The 17,323-nt window shown below is 35.1% G+C and overlaps 1 protein-coding gene across 3 annotated transcripts in view; it reads left to right on the forward strand.

Annotated features, from left to right (window-relative positions):
• The window catches only part of LOC127832136 (poly(rC)-binding protein 3-like), a 183,756-nt gene that overhangs the window by 15,795 nt on the left and 150,638 nt on the right, over nt 1-17,323 (forward strand). For 2 of the 3 annotated variants that reach the window (XM_052357375.1, XM_052357379.1), the window contains exon 2: nt 8,070-8,143. The exons of the other annotated variant lie outside the window; for it this stretch is intronic. The gene's annotated coding sequence lies outside the window, so the exon portion shown is untranslated. The remainder of the gene's footprint in view (nt 1-8,069; nt 8,144-17,323) is intronic. 3 annotated transcript variants of the gene reach the window in all.

Here is a 17,323-nt window from a genome sequence, read left to right on the forward strand (position 1 = left end):
TGGGAGGGTTAGGTGAGCGATGGCTCCTGGAGTACTGGTTAGATTTTACTGAAGACTTTCATCAAACAATAAGTGGTGTACCTAAGTTTCCAACATTTTAGTAAACTATGTGAATGTTTTTCTTAACAAAATTATACAAAAACATCATTAGAAATAATAAGCATTATAATATTGAGTGGAGATAAATTTAGAAATTTGAACAATATGCTTGCTTTAAAGAAATAAAAATGCATTAAATTACTTTGGAACGTACATGAACAATGACTTAGCCCTGTGAGGAGTTGACTCTCAATAACATTGTGTGCCCCTTTCATCTACTGATGTTGAGAGGAATATAGCAATTGGCCTGACCGTAATATACGTCCATCTGTCCATACAAGGCTATTCCTGGAAAAAAGTTTTATGTCAAACTGATACTGCTTTCTACAAAGTTTTGATACCTGCATGGATGTTTGATTTGAGCCCTCTCAACACACCAACATCAACTTGTCTGCTGGATGTTTGATTTGAGCTCTCGCAACACACCAACATCATCTTGTCTGCTGGATGTTTGATTTGAGCTCTCTCAATACACCAACATCAACTTGTCTGCTGGATGTTTGATTTGAGCCCTCTCAACACACCAACATCAACTTGTCTGCTGGATGTTTCATTTGAGCTCTCTCAACACACCAACATCAACTTGTCTGCTTTTGACCTTGACATTTACCTACTTATTCAGATGGTCTGAATTCTTGGTTAACAGAAAATGACACATTTCTCTTAATATCTTGGCTTAGATGCTTCCGGCAGGAGCATCCTGAGCAATTATTGAAGGCAGCTTCTACATTTTCAGGCATACTGCTTGTATGTGTCCTTAGAATTACTACTGAAACAAGTCGTACACATATTAGTTGCAAGACTGGAAACATCCTTGAGTCCTTGACAACAACCACAAATCCTAGACAACAAGCTCAGTTCCTTGACAACAAACTGGAGCCCATGCAACCAGCAAGAACTGTTTGAACTGCCTTAGACGTCATGAAACTCTGTAAAGGACAGATTGCCATGCTTGTTCTGTATGGTTCGTAATGAACCAAATTGAAAACATGCCATGTCTCTCTTGTAATTTGAGGTTATTTTTCTGGAATTAATCTGTTTTGCTGGAAAAAGCACGGATTCTTAATTAGCATAGTGCAGTTAATTGATTCTGCAGTTAATTGTATCTTCTTGAACTCTTCACAGAATAATCTAAATGGCTTTTGCACATGATTTTGTGTACATTGTATAATGTACCAAGATGGTGGCAAAAGATACTGCATATTGCAGGGATCATATTTACCAAGTGGACTAATTATTTATAATTGCTATATTACAAATATGTTTAAAAACAACAACTGCTGATTGGAGAAATTGAAGAAAAGTGTAATAAAAAATTAATAGCCTGTTGTTGATTGTTTTCATGTAATTGTAAATTGAAACATACATGCCATATTTTTTCAGACCAATTCCGGGACATTGAGTTAAATTGTCCGGGACTTTTGCCGATTTTCCGGGACATGTATAAAATGTAGCGATATTTATAGACATATGCATTTTTGGTACTTTTTTTTGTTTCGCATCGTTAATTGCAAAAGTTCGAAAGCCGATTCGAAATACACTTGATCTATTAACGTCGAATTAAACATTACTACTTCCGATACAAGCCACGTGTTTTCAGTGTAAGCGTTCTAAATATAGATGGTGACGTCATTGCGTTATTGTTATTTAGACCGGTGTGTAACGCGTAGTTGTTGATACGCCTTTATTCATCTATAACATTTATATAATAAAAAGGATGACGTTTGTATATGCTTATTTTTTTACTCAACTTCTTTGTCGGTTAAACGTGCGAACATAAACTGCTTTTAATTTTTTACTCAGCGATGTTGGACTTCAGATGTGTGAACCACAGGTGGTTAGCGTGTGGCTATGATATTAATTAGTGAAAACATCATTTTGAATGATAAATAATCATATTATAACGAAAAATTAACTTTTCTGAAAAAAAATATTTCACTATCAAATATATATATAACAAGGTATGCAACTCAAAATCAGCCCAAAACGGGGTGCATCGCTTTGAACAGCCATATCTTCATCAATTGTGCAGCGATTTTCACGATCTCGGTCTTATTCAACGCAGAAATGAATTTCCTTTCTGGAAATGTATATGTCTTGCAATATTTTTACAAATGCTGGGTCAACTTTTAAGAAATAACACGATACACACCACGCATGACCCAGTTGACAGTGATCATGTATTCTTTATGAATGAAATCTGCAGTTGTAAAGACACACCTCCGCATTGGACCAATGAAATCACTCGTATGTTTAAAATGTCAGTTAGTTGAAATGTATGTAAACAAAGGTTTCAAACGGCGCTGGACAGTTAGTCTTGATGCAGAATGTAACGACAAGAACGGTAATAATGTTTTTTCATACGTTTTATTGAATTATGGTATCGAACTACATGAACTTTGTAGGGAAGTTGCCCTTTACTCCGTGAAGATTTCAGTCTTAAAGACAGCATGATCACTGTCAACTGGGTCATGCGTGTTGTGTATCGTGTTATTTCTTAAAAGTTGACCCAGCATTTGTAAAAATATTGCAAGACATATACATTTCCAGAAAGGAAATTCATTTCTGCGTTAAATAAGACCGAGATCGTGAAAATCGCTGCAAAATTGATGAAGATATGGCTGTTCAAAGCGATGCACCCCGTTTTGGGCTGATTTTGAGTTGCATACCTTGTTATATATATATTTGATAGTGAAATATTTTTTTTCAGAAAAGTTAATTTTTCGTTATAATATGATTATTTATCATTCAAAATGATGTTTTCACTAATTAATATCATAGCCACACGCTAACCACCTGTGGTGTGAACAACTATCCTTTGCCCTTACGCAGCGGGAAATAATGACGTAGTAGATTAAAGTCAATTAACAACCACGTTAAACAATGCCGCCTTTTCGGTTTGACCGCGAACGTGAGACAATCGATATGATAACAAGACCACTGTTAATTGCTCGATTTTGACACGTAGCGTAGTCTGCCTATTCGGGTAGGCATTGTCATGGAGACGCTGTAGATATGCACAGATTCAAGGTGCAGTTAAGCCTAAGATAAGGTACATGTATACATGTATATGGATTTTGTAAATTCTGGGACATTTGACAGATTTCCGGGACAGCGGGACAAGTTCTTCATTTCCGGGACTGTCCCGGACAATCCGGGACGTATGGCATGTATGATTGAAACCAGTGTAATACCGGTCAGCCATCCTGATAGGTTTTGGTTGTATGCATTGCTGTATTATGCCCCATGGATGAACATTAAATGAACATTGTGACCAATTAGTGTCAAGATCTTGTTTGATTAGTGAAAAACAAAATGTGATAAGGGTTTCTTGAGGTGATGAACCCCTTTGTAAGACAACTGACATGTATCAGAATTGTATAGCAACATAATTGCTATTATAATGGTTGTAAATTTAGCAAAGTAATTGTTAATTGTATTTTGGAAGTAGGCAAGTATCCCTGTAAAAATATATAGAATAAGTATAGAATATTTTCTGTGTTTTCTGATATTTCAAGAATATTTTAATTACAGTTCTGGTACAATCTGTCCTTAATATGAATTAAGCTAAATGTTTCCTAGGATTCTGACCTGGCACATATTGGTGCTGTTTATATTTTAGAGAGGAAACAAGGGCTCCTGTAGAAGAAGGCATATTGGATGCATATCCTAACTACCAATGTTTCTTTGCAAAAGCTACTTGTATCTCAGAAAATAATTATAAATCAAGTATCTTGGGAAAAATATGTGGAAAAAAAAGTCTGATGTGTCATGTTTTCATTTCTCCATGGACATGCCATTTACATAGTAAAATATAGAATAAATATTTTATATTTCCCCAGTGTTTCACATGCAATTTGATCATTAGTGTCTGGTCTTGTAATGGCAAGAAAATCTTATCAGAACTGACTTTGTTCAGAAGAACATTATTGTTTCTTTGATTGTGTATTTGCCACCTGTACTCATTAACTTAATAAATCATTATTGGACCCAGATTGGAATGTGTAGGCTGATATATGATTGTGTGTGTTATATTTTGTAAATATTGTCATTTACACTTAAAAATAATTAAACATTTAGTAAATAAGGTATTAGTAAGCAAATTTGATCGTAACAGCTGTATAACTTTATGAAAATAGTACTTAGTATTTTAATTTCAATGAATTTAAATACTCTTCAGTTTTTATGGTTTTTAGCTCTGCTATTTTCGGAGAAAACCCAAGGTATTGTCATAGCCAGCTTGTCGTCCGCCGTGATAAAACCGTTACATTGGCTCTAAAATCAAAGTGCTTCCACCTACAACTTTGAAACTTCATATGTAGATGCACCTTGATGAGTTCTACACGCCACATCCATTTTAGGGTCACTAGGTAAACAAAAAATAATTCTGAAAGCTTTCATTTATTCAAAACTGCGCCCGCAGCCGAGCGTTGGCACCCGTTATGCGGTGCTCTTGTTATGTTATATATTTGCTGCACTGCAGTTTATCACATAATGTCTTATCAAGACTGAGTTATTTAATTTCAAGTTAAACTGACATGTGAAATACTGTTCAATATTTCTGACAATTGAAAATTGTTTGCAAGCATGTCATATCTCTGCTTCCCTTCACCTCAGTGTTTGCTCAAATTGATAATAGTGAAGTGAAACTTCTCTGAAGTGTTCTTGCTAATTTACTGGGTGCATAAGGTGCAGGTTTCTCATGGTGATTCATTCAGGACCATAACAATGAACAAAACACAGTTGTACATAATTTTAACTAATTACTGTTCTTATTTGGCTTCATTTATCATACAGTAATTGGCATTTTAATGTAGCAGGTTGCACTGATGTATGATGCCATTAAATTAAATGAAGATTGTTTTGACCTCCATGGTCATATTATTGAGCAATATTATTATCCCCCGCCATAGGCGGAGGGATGTTGTTTTGGCGTTGTCCGTCCGTCCGTATTTCCGTCTTTCCGTCCGTCTTTCCGTCCGTCCGGAACCATATCTTGGAAGTGCTTTGGGGGATTTCATTAAAACTTGGTATAAGTATATATATATGGATAAGAGGATGATGCACACCAAATGGCATTGTACACCATCTGTTAATAACGGAGTTATGGCCCTTTGTATCTTGAAAAAATGCTTTTTTGAGTGTCAGATATAACACTTTTGTGTCCAGAAGCATATTGGTGGGGGAAATCAATTCAACGAATTTGCTTGTTATGTTTGTTTCAGGAAATAAGAATGAGACACTGGTGTACTGCCAAGTTGTAATCAGTTTCTTTTATGGTTTATGTTTTAGATCTATGTATTTCATAGGGAACATCTTAAATATGAGATGTGTTGTTATCACCTGCCATAGGCGGAGGGATATCGTTTTGACGTTGTCCGTCCGTCTTTCCGTCCGTCCGTCCGGCGCTTTTATGTCCGGAGCCATATCTGGGAAGTGCTTTAGCGGATTTCATTGAAACTTGGTATGAATGTATATATATGGATAAGAGGATGATGCACGCCAAATGGAATTGTACACCATCTGTTAATAACAAAGTTATGACCCTTTGTATCTTGAAAAAATGCTTTTTTGAGTGTCAAATATAACACTTTTGTGTCCAGTAGCATATTGGCGGGGGATATCAATATAACGAATTTGCTTGTTTATTTAGTTTTGCTAAAAAACCTGTCAACTGTCTTTGACTTTGCTAAATATGGGAATATAAAGCAACAAAAACACATCACTATGACTGGCCATTAAAAAGCAATTGAATTACAAAGCTATAAGTATAATTTGGAATCTTTTCTCATGATTTTAATTTTATGAATGCAGTGGTGTGGTAGTTTCTTTTGATGAACTCTTTTGTACTTTAAATGCAGCAGTATTACTCCACTGGGTATACATTGAGACAATAATGGCCTTTCTAGAGATACTATTTGTTTCATTTTAGCCTGCCTGCCTGGAGAGGTATGAGCTGCTTTACTGGTTTTCTAGTAGTATATTTTTTCAGGAAATGTACCCAGTTTGTCCGGTTGACAAAATTTCCATTATCACTGGTGCAATTATTGGAACCCTGCAGATTTCCTGATAAAATGTAGATTTTTTCTACACTGATGGCTCTTCACAGAGCAGAGAAGAAAAAACAATAGAAATATTCACACTTTGGTAGATAAACAGCTGCTCCTGTGAACATATACTCATTTGTTTATTTCTGTGTGTTTCTTGGGAAACAGCTGTAATATTATCAAAGTGAAAACACGTAATGTTCTTATCTCTTTTTCTGTATAGCCAGCATGGCTGTTCAAATTACTTGTCAAGTTATGATGATGTATTTTTAAGCTCTAAAACATATTTTAATGGCATTAATAAGTTCTAACCAACCCACCAGAAGGAGGGTATATTGTAGTGGGTATATCATATTAGGTCTGCTCTATAACTTTTAAATGTCTCAGAGGATTTTAAAGGGGCCTTTTCACAAATTTTGGCATTTTTTTTAACTTATTCATTAATGCTTTATATTGATAAATGTAAACATTGGATCGTAAAAGCTCCAGTAAAAAATCAAGAAAAAAATTAAAAAAAGGAAAAGAACATTGCCGGGAGCAGGTTTCGAACCAGTGACCCCTGGAGTCCTGCCAGAGTCCTGAAGTAAAAACGCTTTAGCCTACTGAGCTATTCCGCCGAGTACACATTCATGACGTATTTTATACCTTATATAAGCAATCTTCGTAGTTTCACAAAATTTAACGACAAAAACAGAACTCTCCAAATTATTCAATCGTTTCGCGTTGCAACGCTTTATAATTTTTAGGTTTTAAAATCGTCAAAAGATGCATATAATGGCTATATTAGAGCATGGTTAATGTTCAGTATTACTGTTTCCACACAAATATCATAACTAAAACGAAAACTTATGAATCTGAAACAACTTTTTTCAATTTTGTCAATTTACCAAAGCGTGAAAAGATCCCTTTAATATTTACTTTGAAATACTCTTCTGCATGACAAGACACATGATGTACACAGTAAATTCAAGGTCAAAGGTCATGAATGCTTCTTTCTCCACTTAAAATGTGTACGTGCCTGTTAAAATTTTATCTTACTTGATGTAATTAACAGAGTTGTTTTGCTTAGAACATAAAATCATATACTTTGCTTACCTTTCCAAGACTTAAGTTTATATGTTTAATTTCAAATGTAAACCCGGTACTTATGATTAGCTATAATAATAAACATATGTTACAACTTCACCGCATATCTTTTCTCTATGCCTTTGTTTAACAGGCAGTGACAATGCCTGAATTTTCTATGGGAGTGTACTATGTCCAGCAAACTGTGTTGTCCAGAATGCCACAGTCAACTGTTTGGTTGAACTAGCATGCCCAATATGCCCAAATTGGCTGGTCGTGTCCTCCTGATAGCTTTCAGAAAAGTCTTAAAATATTTCCAGAAACAATAGAAAATGGGATTTAAACATTTCAAATTAAATGGCTTAACGCTATTTCATGTTGTACAAATAAGAACCTTGTTTTTTGTGTTGTTTGATAAGCATGAAATGAAAACTGCATCCCTTCCCTTCAAAGTCAATAATTGTATGGAAAAATACGAGTTGCATATTATGACAGGCAATTTAGTTTTCTTGTCTTGTAAATCAGCATTCTGCATAGCATTATTAATTGCTTCAGCATTGTTTTGTGTATTGATGTGAGCGTCTTCAAGGTCTTCTGTAGAGGATGTTTTTCATTAAATGCTGAGATGTGTTCAACCATGGACAGAAATAATGATTGTTATTTACTGCACTGGCGGAATTAAATAATATTTTGATTTGTATATTTTTTTCAAAAGCGTAGCAACGATACCATTATCTGTTTCTGAAAGCCACAATTCCTCAATCAATTTGGACAGAAACAGAACTTAAGTTTCTAAGCTTTAGATAGTTAAATATTGTTATTACAAAAGATTTATGCATGATTATGTTCATTTTTTAGCTGGACTATTCACCAAAAAGTCCAAGCTATATTCAGCCCAACTGCATCCCCGTCAGCATCAGTGCGTAATGAAGGTAAACATGCAGCATCTTTATATTTATGTTTTTCTATGACATGTTTTAACTGAAAACTCAACACGTGTTCAGGTACATTGTGTAAGGCCACTTACAATGTTCCATTACACTGGCATTCGTTTTAAGGTAATTCCTTCTTCATAATAATGTGACTTCTGTTGCTGGTCTAAAATTCTTTATATCAAAACTGTGGATTTTATGGTTATAGGCAACATTGTTTTGAGAAGAAGTGTTTAAAAACAAAAACAAGTTGTTTATTGCAAGAACTGACCGTAGTTTTTGGACAAGTGAGGTTTTAATGGGTGCAATTCTGATTTTCACTTTTACTTTTCATGACTAGTAGACTATTTCAATATTTGCACACCCCTGCTGCAGATATTCAATTCAAACTAACTACATGTCATCAGTATCATAATATGTAAGTTGGCAGTCCATTAGGCCCATAACTCTGATATGCAACTAAGCAGAATTATGCCTCTTTTTATTTTTTTATGCCCCCCTTCGAAGAAGAGGGGGTATATTGTTTTGAACAGGTCGGTCGGTCCGTCTGTCGGTCCGTCCACCGAATGGTTTCCGGATGATAACTCAAGAACGCTTACGCCTAGGATGATGAAACTTCATAACTACATTGATCATTACTCGCAAATGACCCCTATTGATTTTCAGGTCACTAGCTCAAAGGTCAAGGTCACAGTGACTCGATCCAGTAAAATGGGTTCTGGATGATAACTCAAGAACGCTTACGCCTAAGATCATGAAACTTCATAGGAACATTGATCATGACTCCCAGATGACCCATATTGATTTTCAGGTCACTAGGTCAAAGGTCAAGGTCATGGTGACTCGAACCAGTAAAATGGTTTCTGGATGATAACTCAAGAAAGCTTACGCCTAGGATCATGAAACTTCAAAGGTACATTGATCATGACTCGCAGATGACTCCTATTGATTTTCAGGTCACTAGGTCAAAGGTCAAGGTCATGGTGACTCGAACCAGTAAAATGGTTTCCGGATGATAACTCAAGAACGCTTACTCCTTGTATCATGAAACTTCATAGGTACATTGATCATGACTCGCAGATGACCCCTATTGATTTTCAGGTCACTAGATCAAGGTCAAGGTCACGGTGACTTGACACAGTAAAATGGTTTCCGGATGATAACTCAAGAAAGCTTACGCCTAGGATCATGAAACTTCATAGGTACATTGATCATGACTCGCATATGACCCCTATTGATTTTCAGGTCACTAGGTCAAAGATCAAGGTCACGGTGACTCAACACAGTAAAATGGTTTCCGGATGATAACTCAAGAAAATAGGTACATTGATAATGACTGGCAGATGACCCCTATTGATTTTCAGGTCACTAGGTCAAAGGTCAAGGTCACAGTGACAAAAAAACGTATTCACACAATGGCTGCCACTACAACTGACAGCCCATATGGAGGGCATGCATGTTTTATAAACAGCCCTTGTTGTTCCCAAGAAATTTGGAATAACGTTTTCTTACAACCACTTTCTATAACTTACTTGAAAACAAAGACAGGGTTAGCACAGACCTTGAAAAGCGCTTGAATTTCAATGTTCTCCTTGAAAAGTGCTTATAAAGGCTGTGGAGTGCTTCAAAAGTGCTTATTTGTATATAAAAACTTAAAAATGCTTAAAAAGTGCTTATTTTGGGCTTCAAAAGTGCTTGAAAAACTTAACAAGGGTAAAAATATATAATTTCATATCTTTTCCATGAGTCGGAAGTCGTATTTTTTTTTCACGATTTATGACAGTTCCGATCTGTTCATACTAGCAGGTACTGGATGGATACGGGTCGGTACGGGGTTTAGAACGTAAGGGAGGCAACTACTACTAATCTTCCGCCAATTGGTCTACTTATGGATTTTTTGTACGCATTATGCCATTACAGTGCTGACAAGTTAAAATATGCCAGCAAATAAGTGCCTTTTCAGAAAGGGTGGCTTTTGAAGTACCCTTGGGGTGTTGACAACGCCGATTCTAAAGTCAAAGCATCTTGTTAAGTATGCAGAACAGATACAGAGATCGCTAGTATGGGGGAATCAGATTTGAAAAGCCACCAGAAGAGTGCATTTAGACCATTTAGAATACATATTCAATACAAATAACAGGTTTTGTTTTGGTATGTGTATTGCCTTTGGTCAATTACTATATCATAATGCAATATCCTACTTTTGATTTAACAGTTGTTTCTGTAGCAGGGTAGTGCAGACTGTTGTAAGTCACATAGCATGTTAAGCAAGAAGGGACCAATTTAGCAAAAATGTTTTCAGTGTTGGACATAGAATAATATACAGTTTTCAGTATGTCAGACTTAAAAAGTGCTTGATTTTGGATTTTTTTTCTTTGAAAAGTGCTTTAAAAGTGCTGGATTTTCATTGGAGAAAATCTGTATGAACCCTGAAAGAGTTTCTGCTCAATTACTTAAATATAGCTATTAACATTTGATCATCACTTTTGGCAAGAAAGAATTCACAGTTTTAAAGACTTGTATATGATTTACTGTTGGACAAGTGATTACACTGCAACGCCGATATATCGCGGTTAGTGGGATCCAAAGATCGCGAGCACTATATATATCCGGCGCGCGATATAACTCGAGAAATTTCTAACTTAATTGTATTGCAGTTAATCTGTCAAATTTCCCCAATGTTTTCATTTAATATACGGCGCTGCCACATATTTGTATAGTAAAAATTGCAAACAAATTCTACAATAAACATTTTCAGAACTACATACGTATCTGTATTTATCATAAAAAACAAAATGTAAATTATATTTTTTATTTTCATGAACGATCGCTCGCGAATGAGCTAAAAAGAAGATTTCTTGCCGTCAATTGTGCATAGATTCAAATTTACCCTTATAAATAGTCCAAATGAAGGAACTGAAACAGCGTAACGGTAACGATACAGCGTGTTAAAATTATATTTTATTAAGAGGAAATGTCAATGCCACATAATTCGCGAGATACCACGGTACTTGTGGAAATTTACAACGAAACTTTTAATGGAAATTAATTATCTCAATGTTGTACCCGCTACGAAATTTTTATTTACAAATAAATACACCCACGCCTATTTTCCCGCGCTTTTTATCGGGACAAAGAAATTCATGACCAGTACAAAAATTTAACGATTTATATACCAGTAAACTGCCATTATTACCTTTGCAATGACACTAATTGGTTATTTCTTAAGTGTTAAAACAACCCCAGCCGTGTGTAAACAATACTGTCACTTATCGACTGTTTTTCACGCTTCACTGCGTGCCATAGTAAGCCGCGAAATTTAGGGTGTTAATAATAGCTAGAACCGGTTTTTTGCTTAAGTTAGCGAATTCTCAGATTAAAACATGTCATTAAGTGATTATGCTCGTCGGATTTTCGGGAGCCATTGTCAAAGAGCGATATATTGGACAGCGCGATATACCGGTCCGCGATATATCGGCGTTGCAGTGTAATTCCATTTTCTTCATATCAAAATTTACATCCAAGACCAGCCAATATTTAACTATGAATGTAACAACTTATTTGCCGGAGACTTAATATATTTGTGCAAATATTTGAATTGTCTTTGGTATTGAATAGCAATAGTTGTCACACAAACACATTTGCAATATGTTTCATTTTGGAAGTTTAATTCCTTTGCTAGATTAAGTTTTCAATTCATATTAGTGCTTTTATTTTCTTTTAGGATAAGCAGGATTAGTTATTGTTACTGAATAGATCTATTCTGAAATGGAAAAATACGGAAAATTGAAATGGATTATACTGGGGAAGGTTCTATTATCAATTTTCAAAGCAAGGATTTGGTTGCTGAATAGTTTCTGTCAGCTAAAATGCTGAGGAGAATTAGGAGAAATCTATTTTGGCTATGGGAAATAATGTAACACATACAATTGATCCGGGTTTAGTTCATTAATGAAATGAGAATTGATAAAGGTGCATTCTTCTGAAGATATTAAGTTCATTGAATATTATATTGGATTTGATGGACACTGATTATAAATTGTAGCACTCCTTTGTACCTAATTGTATGAAATAACATATTTTGAAGAGCATAATTTGTTACATTATTTTTGTTATTTCATATTTGTTAATCAAGGAGTTGTATGGATATTGTGTTTTCATCTGAAATAATAGCTCAACTTTAATATAACTGAATATGGGAATAAATTTATTCCAAATTAATTAACATGAAGAATCCTAAAGATAAAATTATAAGTAGTTGTTTTTACGTTCTCAAAATATCCATCAAATAAATACTATTCTGTCAATAGTTGATAAACAAACAGGGGACATAACCTTGTTTTTATTATGCCCCTCTTTGAAGAAGAGGGGATATATTGTTTTGCACAAACAATGTCGGTCGGTCGGTAGGTCGGTCGGTCCGTCCAACGAATGGTTTCCGGATGATAACTCAAGAACACTTACGCCTAGCATCATGAAACTTCATAGCTACATTGATCATGACTCGCAGATGACCCCTATTGATTTTCAGGTCACTAGGTCAAAGGTCAAGGTCACAGTGACTAGAACCAGTAAAATGGTTTCCGGATGATAACTCAAGAACGCTTACGCCTAGGATCATGAAACTTCATAGGTACATTGATCATCATGACTTGCAGATGACCCCCTTTTGATTTTCAGGTCAAAGGTCAAGGTCACGGTGACTCGACACAGAAAAATGGTTTCCAGATGATAACACAAGAACGCTTATGCCTAGGATCATGAAACTTTATAGGTACTTTGATCATGACTCGCAGATGACCCCTATTGATTTTCAGGTCACTAGGTCAAAGGTCAAGGCCACAGTGACTCGAACCAGTAAAATAGTTTCTGGATGATAACTCAAGAACGCTTACGCCTAGGATCATGAAACTTAATTGGTACATTGATAATGACTGGCAGATGACCCTTATTGATTTTCAGGTCACTAGGTCAAAGGTCAAGGTCATGGTGACTTGACACAGTAAAATGGTTTCCGGATGATAACTCAAGAAAGCTTATGCCTAGGATCATGAAACTTCATAGGTACATTGATCATGACTGGTAGATGACCGCTATTGATTTTCTGGTCACTAGGTCAAAGATCAAGGTCACAGTGACAAAAACGTATTCACACAATGGCTGCCACTACAACTGACAGCCCATATGGGGGGCATGCATGTTTTACAAACAGCCCTTGTTTTTTATTTTGATGTGTTGTGAGTCATATGATGCAAACCAGTAATGCAAGCAATCTAAGGATAAGTTGTTTACTGTACATCCATTCAAACATAGAAACTAACAACTGTGAGAACAAGAATGAAAGAATCCTATACTTTAAGAATAAAGTAAATTAGTTTAAATTCTTATTTCAAAAACCATTTCTTTCAAAGAATATATGCTTTCTCAAGTAATTATCTGTATTTGCTAGTAAAATGAACCTGTCCAATAGACTAGAATTTAAGCAAAAATTTGACAAATGTCACCATCAAGCATTTTCTAGGTAGGAGTTTCAAGAGTAAGCAATAGCTGAGGCAATTTAAGTTGACTTCCTTTGACATAAGCACTCTAAAGGTTTTCACCCCTGGGCGTTATTCTCACTTATTATCAATTGATTAGCCTTCATCAGTAGTAAAGAAATGGGACAGTATGTAAGACTAGACTGCACAATAATATAGGCTGTTGAGAAATGAGTTGACTTTTGTTTTCCCAAGAGTTTCAATGAGGGCTTCATTTATAATAAGTTCTGTTTTATCTGGCTCTTTGGAAGCAAATAAATAAAGACTATTATAGCAACATAGACTGTTACAGCGAGAAGAAATCACCTCAGCGGAGGAATAAATATGAGAATGGTGATAGTTTTGTTGGTCTCTGAAGACTTGTTAATTGATAGTTCTAGAGGCATCAGTGACTATTGATTCAGGGATTGATTTTCTCCCAGGAGGATTGCAGACTTCACAGACATGTTGAGAGATGTGATATCCACTTCATTCCCCACTCCCCTTTCTGCCTATCTCTCTCTCTGTGGGTAGTCTGAAAATTTACACTATGCTATGAAATTAAAGTACCAATTTTATAATGAACCTTTGAACATTTGAACTCTATATTAACTCTCTATCTAACTCTATTCCTTAAATTAGAATGCAAGTACTGTGGACGTATACAAGCAAGAGTAAATCTCCATAAAAACTCAAATACAAATTTTTTAAATAGCTACAATATACAGAACACATTGGTGCCCCTTAAAAAGTGTAATATGCGAATAATGATACTCTTCAAACAAGAACTAGAATCAATTTGATGATTATGATTATACTCATAAATGCTGCAATTGGATGAAATATAAAAAGTTCATGACTGTAAAGTTTCTGTGTTAAGCATGCTTAGTTTAAAATGAGTATCAGGATTACCAAACAGATTCGTTTCTGGCAACTGCCTTTATCTCAAACTCATTGCTAGTATTTGGTGTTAAGGTATTTCTTTTGAAATTTTAAACTTCAATATACTATTATTGCAAATCATTGAATTTTTGCAGTGTCTGTTATTGATCCCTCATTTTCACAGAAGATGAAGTGGGTGTTGTAAAAATGTTCTGGAACCCATTAAAATAAAACATTTGAAGCAATTTTCATTACAGCCAACATGATTGCGAATATTTTGGTTTCCGTTTGGGCTTAATATTTTAAAAGAACAATATAGCAACATTTGTAGTTACAGCATCTGTGGACCATTTTGACTTGAGTATTATTATCATTCCGGGCTTTATTGCTGTGTACTGGGAAATACCAACAAAGAGCATTGATATACTCTGAAAGCAGGCTTCAAAGAATGGCTCAAAGCCCTTAAAATCTGTTTGAATATTGTTAAAAGCATAGCTTTTTATTTATCTTTATTAATCTATTAATCAAAAGAGAACTTGCAAGCTAAAAGAACATGCACTTTGGGGAAGATTTTGGCAACTTTGTAATTGTCTCTTCTGTAAATCTTCACAAGAAATCCTGCGCATTGTTGGTTAGATGCTTTCACCAAGCGAAAAACTATTTTGACAGAAATAATTTTCCTTCCTGGGTGGGTGAGAGAATTAAAAACTGACTTTAGGTGCAATTTGTAATCTGGGATTTGTATTTTCTGTCCTGTAAAAAAGTAAAAATTAGTTTGTCAGATTTGATTGCTTGTAATCAAGGTTTATTACAGGTAAAATTAGCCTTCAAAACTGACGCTTCTTAGAGTTTGTTTACTGTCCTTAAGGTATTTCTTATGTTAAGGTTTATCCCCACTTTCAAATATTGACCTTTTTCAATGTTTGCTCTTGTACATTTATTGTTTGCGGTCTTAAATCAGAGGATCAGGAAAGTTTAGTAGTTCTTAACCACTAATATAAAATCTACTTAAAGGTATTAGTGGCCTTTTGTTAATGAAGGCCAGTGAATGCTCAAAGTACAAATGGTAACATTTATAAAAGAAACTTTGGCAAATATTTATGACACAGTTTTAAGCCCAAATATTCATTGTTGTTTGAATCCATAATTAAATTGAATGGAATTCTTGCAAATATTAAATATCATGAAAAAATGAATTAGGGACATATGGTAGTACATTGTAAAACAAAAATGAGAAGCATATTACTCGTTGATTACAAATAGTATTATTTTAATTTGGTTATTAGCTTAAACAGTATTTTAAGGATCAAAATCTGAACTTTCTGTGACTTGCAAAGTTTAACAAGCTATTTTAACCTGCTTTTCTTATAAGCCAGAGTCTTATCAAAACCCTTAAGTTGGGTTTTTCTTTGTTACTAAGAACAAGTTCTTGATGTCTTTGGTGAAGATAATGAGACCTGTTGATGGGTTGAACCCGGGACCTTTTATGGGACAACACATCCTTTACACCACCGATGTCAAGCCCATGTATGTAGTCTAGCCTGTAACATTTTACTGCCCTGTTGGGAGGCATATAGTAATGGCATCAACTGTCTGTCAGTCTTTCTTGCTTCATGTAGGGTGCATAAGTCAGAAAAGTTTACAGGGCTCAATGAAGCTTCGTACAATTTCAAAGGACTTCAAGAGGAAGTGAAGAGTACAAGAACCATAATTATATCTTCAGGTTTTATTATTGCCCTTTATTCGTCACTGTTATATTAGAATATATTTTAGAATTCATGCTTTCTTGACGAAGTTGCGAACTTCAATCCATTTTAACTAAAATTACTTTGTGAATACATTTAATTTGCTATTTTATGCCCCCGGTAAGGTGACATATAGCAGTCGAACTGTCCGTCTGTCTGTCTGCCCGCCCACCCGCCCGCCCGAAATCTTTAACATTGGCCAGAACTTTTGCAATATAGAAGATAACAGCTTGATATTTGGCTATTGAAGATAGCAACTTAATATTTGGCATGCATTTGTATCTCATGGAGCTGCACATTTTGAGTGGTGAAAGGTCAAGGTCATCCTTCAAGGTCAAATGTCAAAAAAATAATCCAAAGCGGCGCATAAGGGGGCATTGTGTTTCTGACAATCACATCTCTTCTTAGATCAAAGTTTCAGGTTTAAAGTCAAAGAAAACATATTTTCACCATATTTCAATAGCTTGTTCAAAATAGTACAATAATTGGCTCAATAATCACTGACACAAGGGAATCACTTAATTTGGAAGTTTGTGTTGATAACATTAAAGGGGCCTTTTCACAGATTTTGGCATTTTTTAACTTATTCATTAAATGCTTTATATTGATAAATGTAAGCATTGGATCGTAAAAGCTCCAGTAAAAAATCAAGAATAAAATTAAAAAAAGGAAAAGAACATTGCCCGAACCAGGTTTCGAACCAGTGACCCCTGGAGTCCTGCCAGAGTCCTGAAGTAAAAACGCTTTAGCCTACCGAGCTATTCCGCCGTGTACACATGCTGAACGTATTTTATACCTTATATAAGCAATCTTCGTAGTTTCACAAAATTTAACGACAAAAACAGAACTCTCCAAATTATTCATTCGTTTCGCGTTGCAACGCTTTATAATTTTTAGGTTTTAAAATCGTCAAAAGATGCATATAATGGCTCTATTAGACCATGGTAAATGTTCAGTATTACTGTTTCCTCACAAATATCATAACTAAAACGAAAATTTGCGAATCTGAAACAACTTTTTTCAATTTTGTCAATTTA

This window comes from Dreissena polymorpha, chromosome 5, assembly GCF_020536995.1.
Source record: "Dreissena polymorpha isolate Duluth1 chromosome 5, UMN_Dpol_1.0, whole genome shotgun sequence".
Classification (NCBI taxonomy): Eukaryota; Metazoa; Mollusca; class Bivalvia; order Myida; family Dreissenidae; genus Dreissena; species Dreissena polymorpha.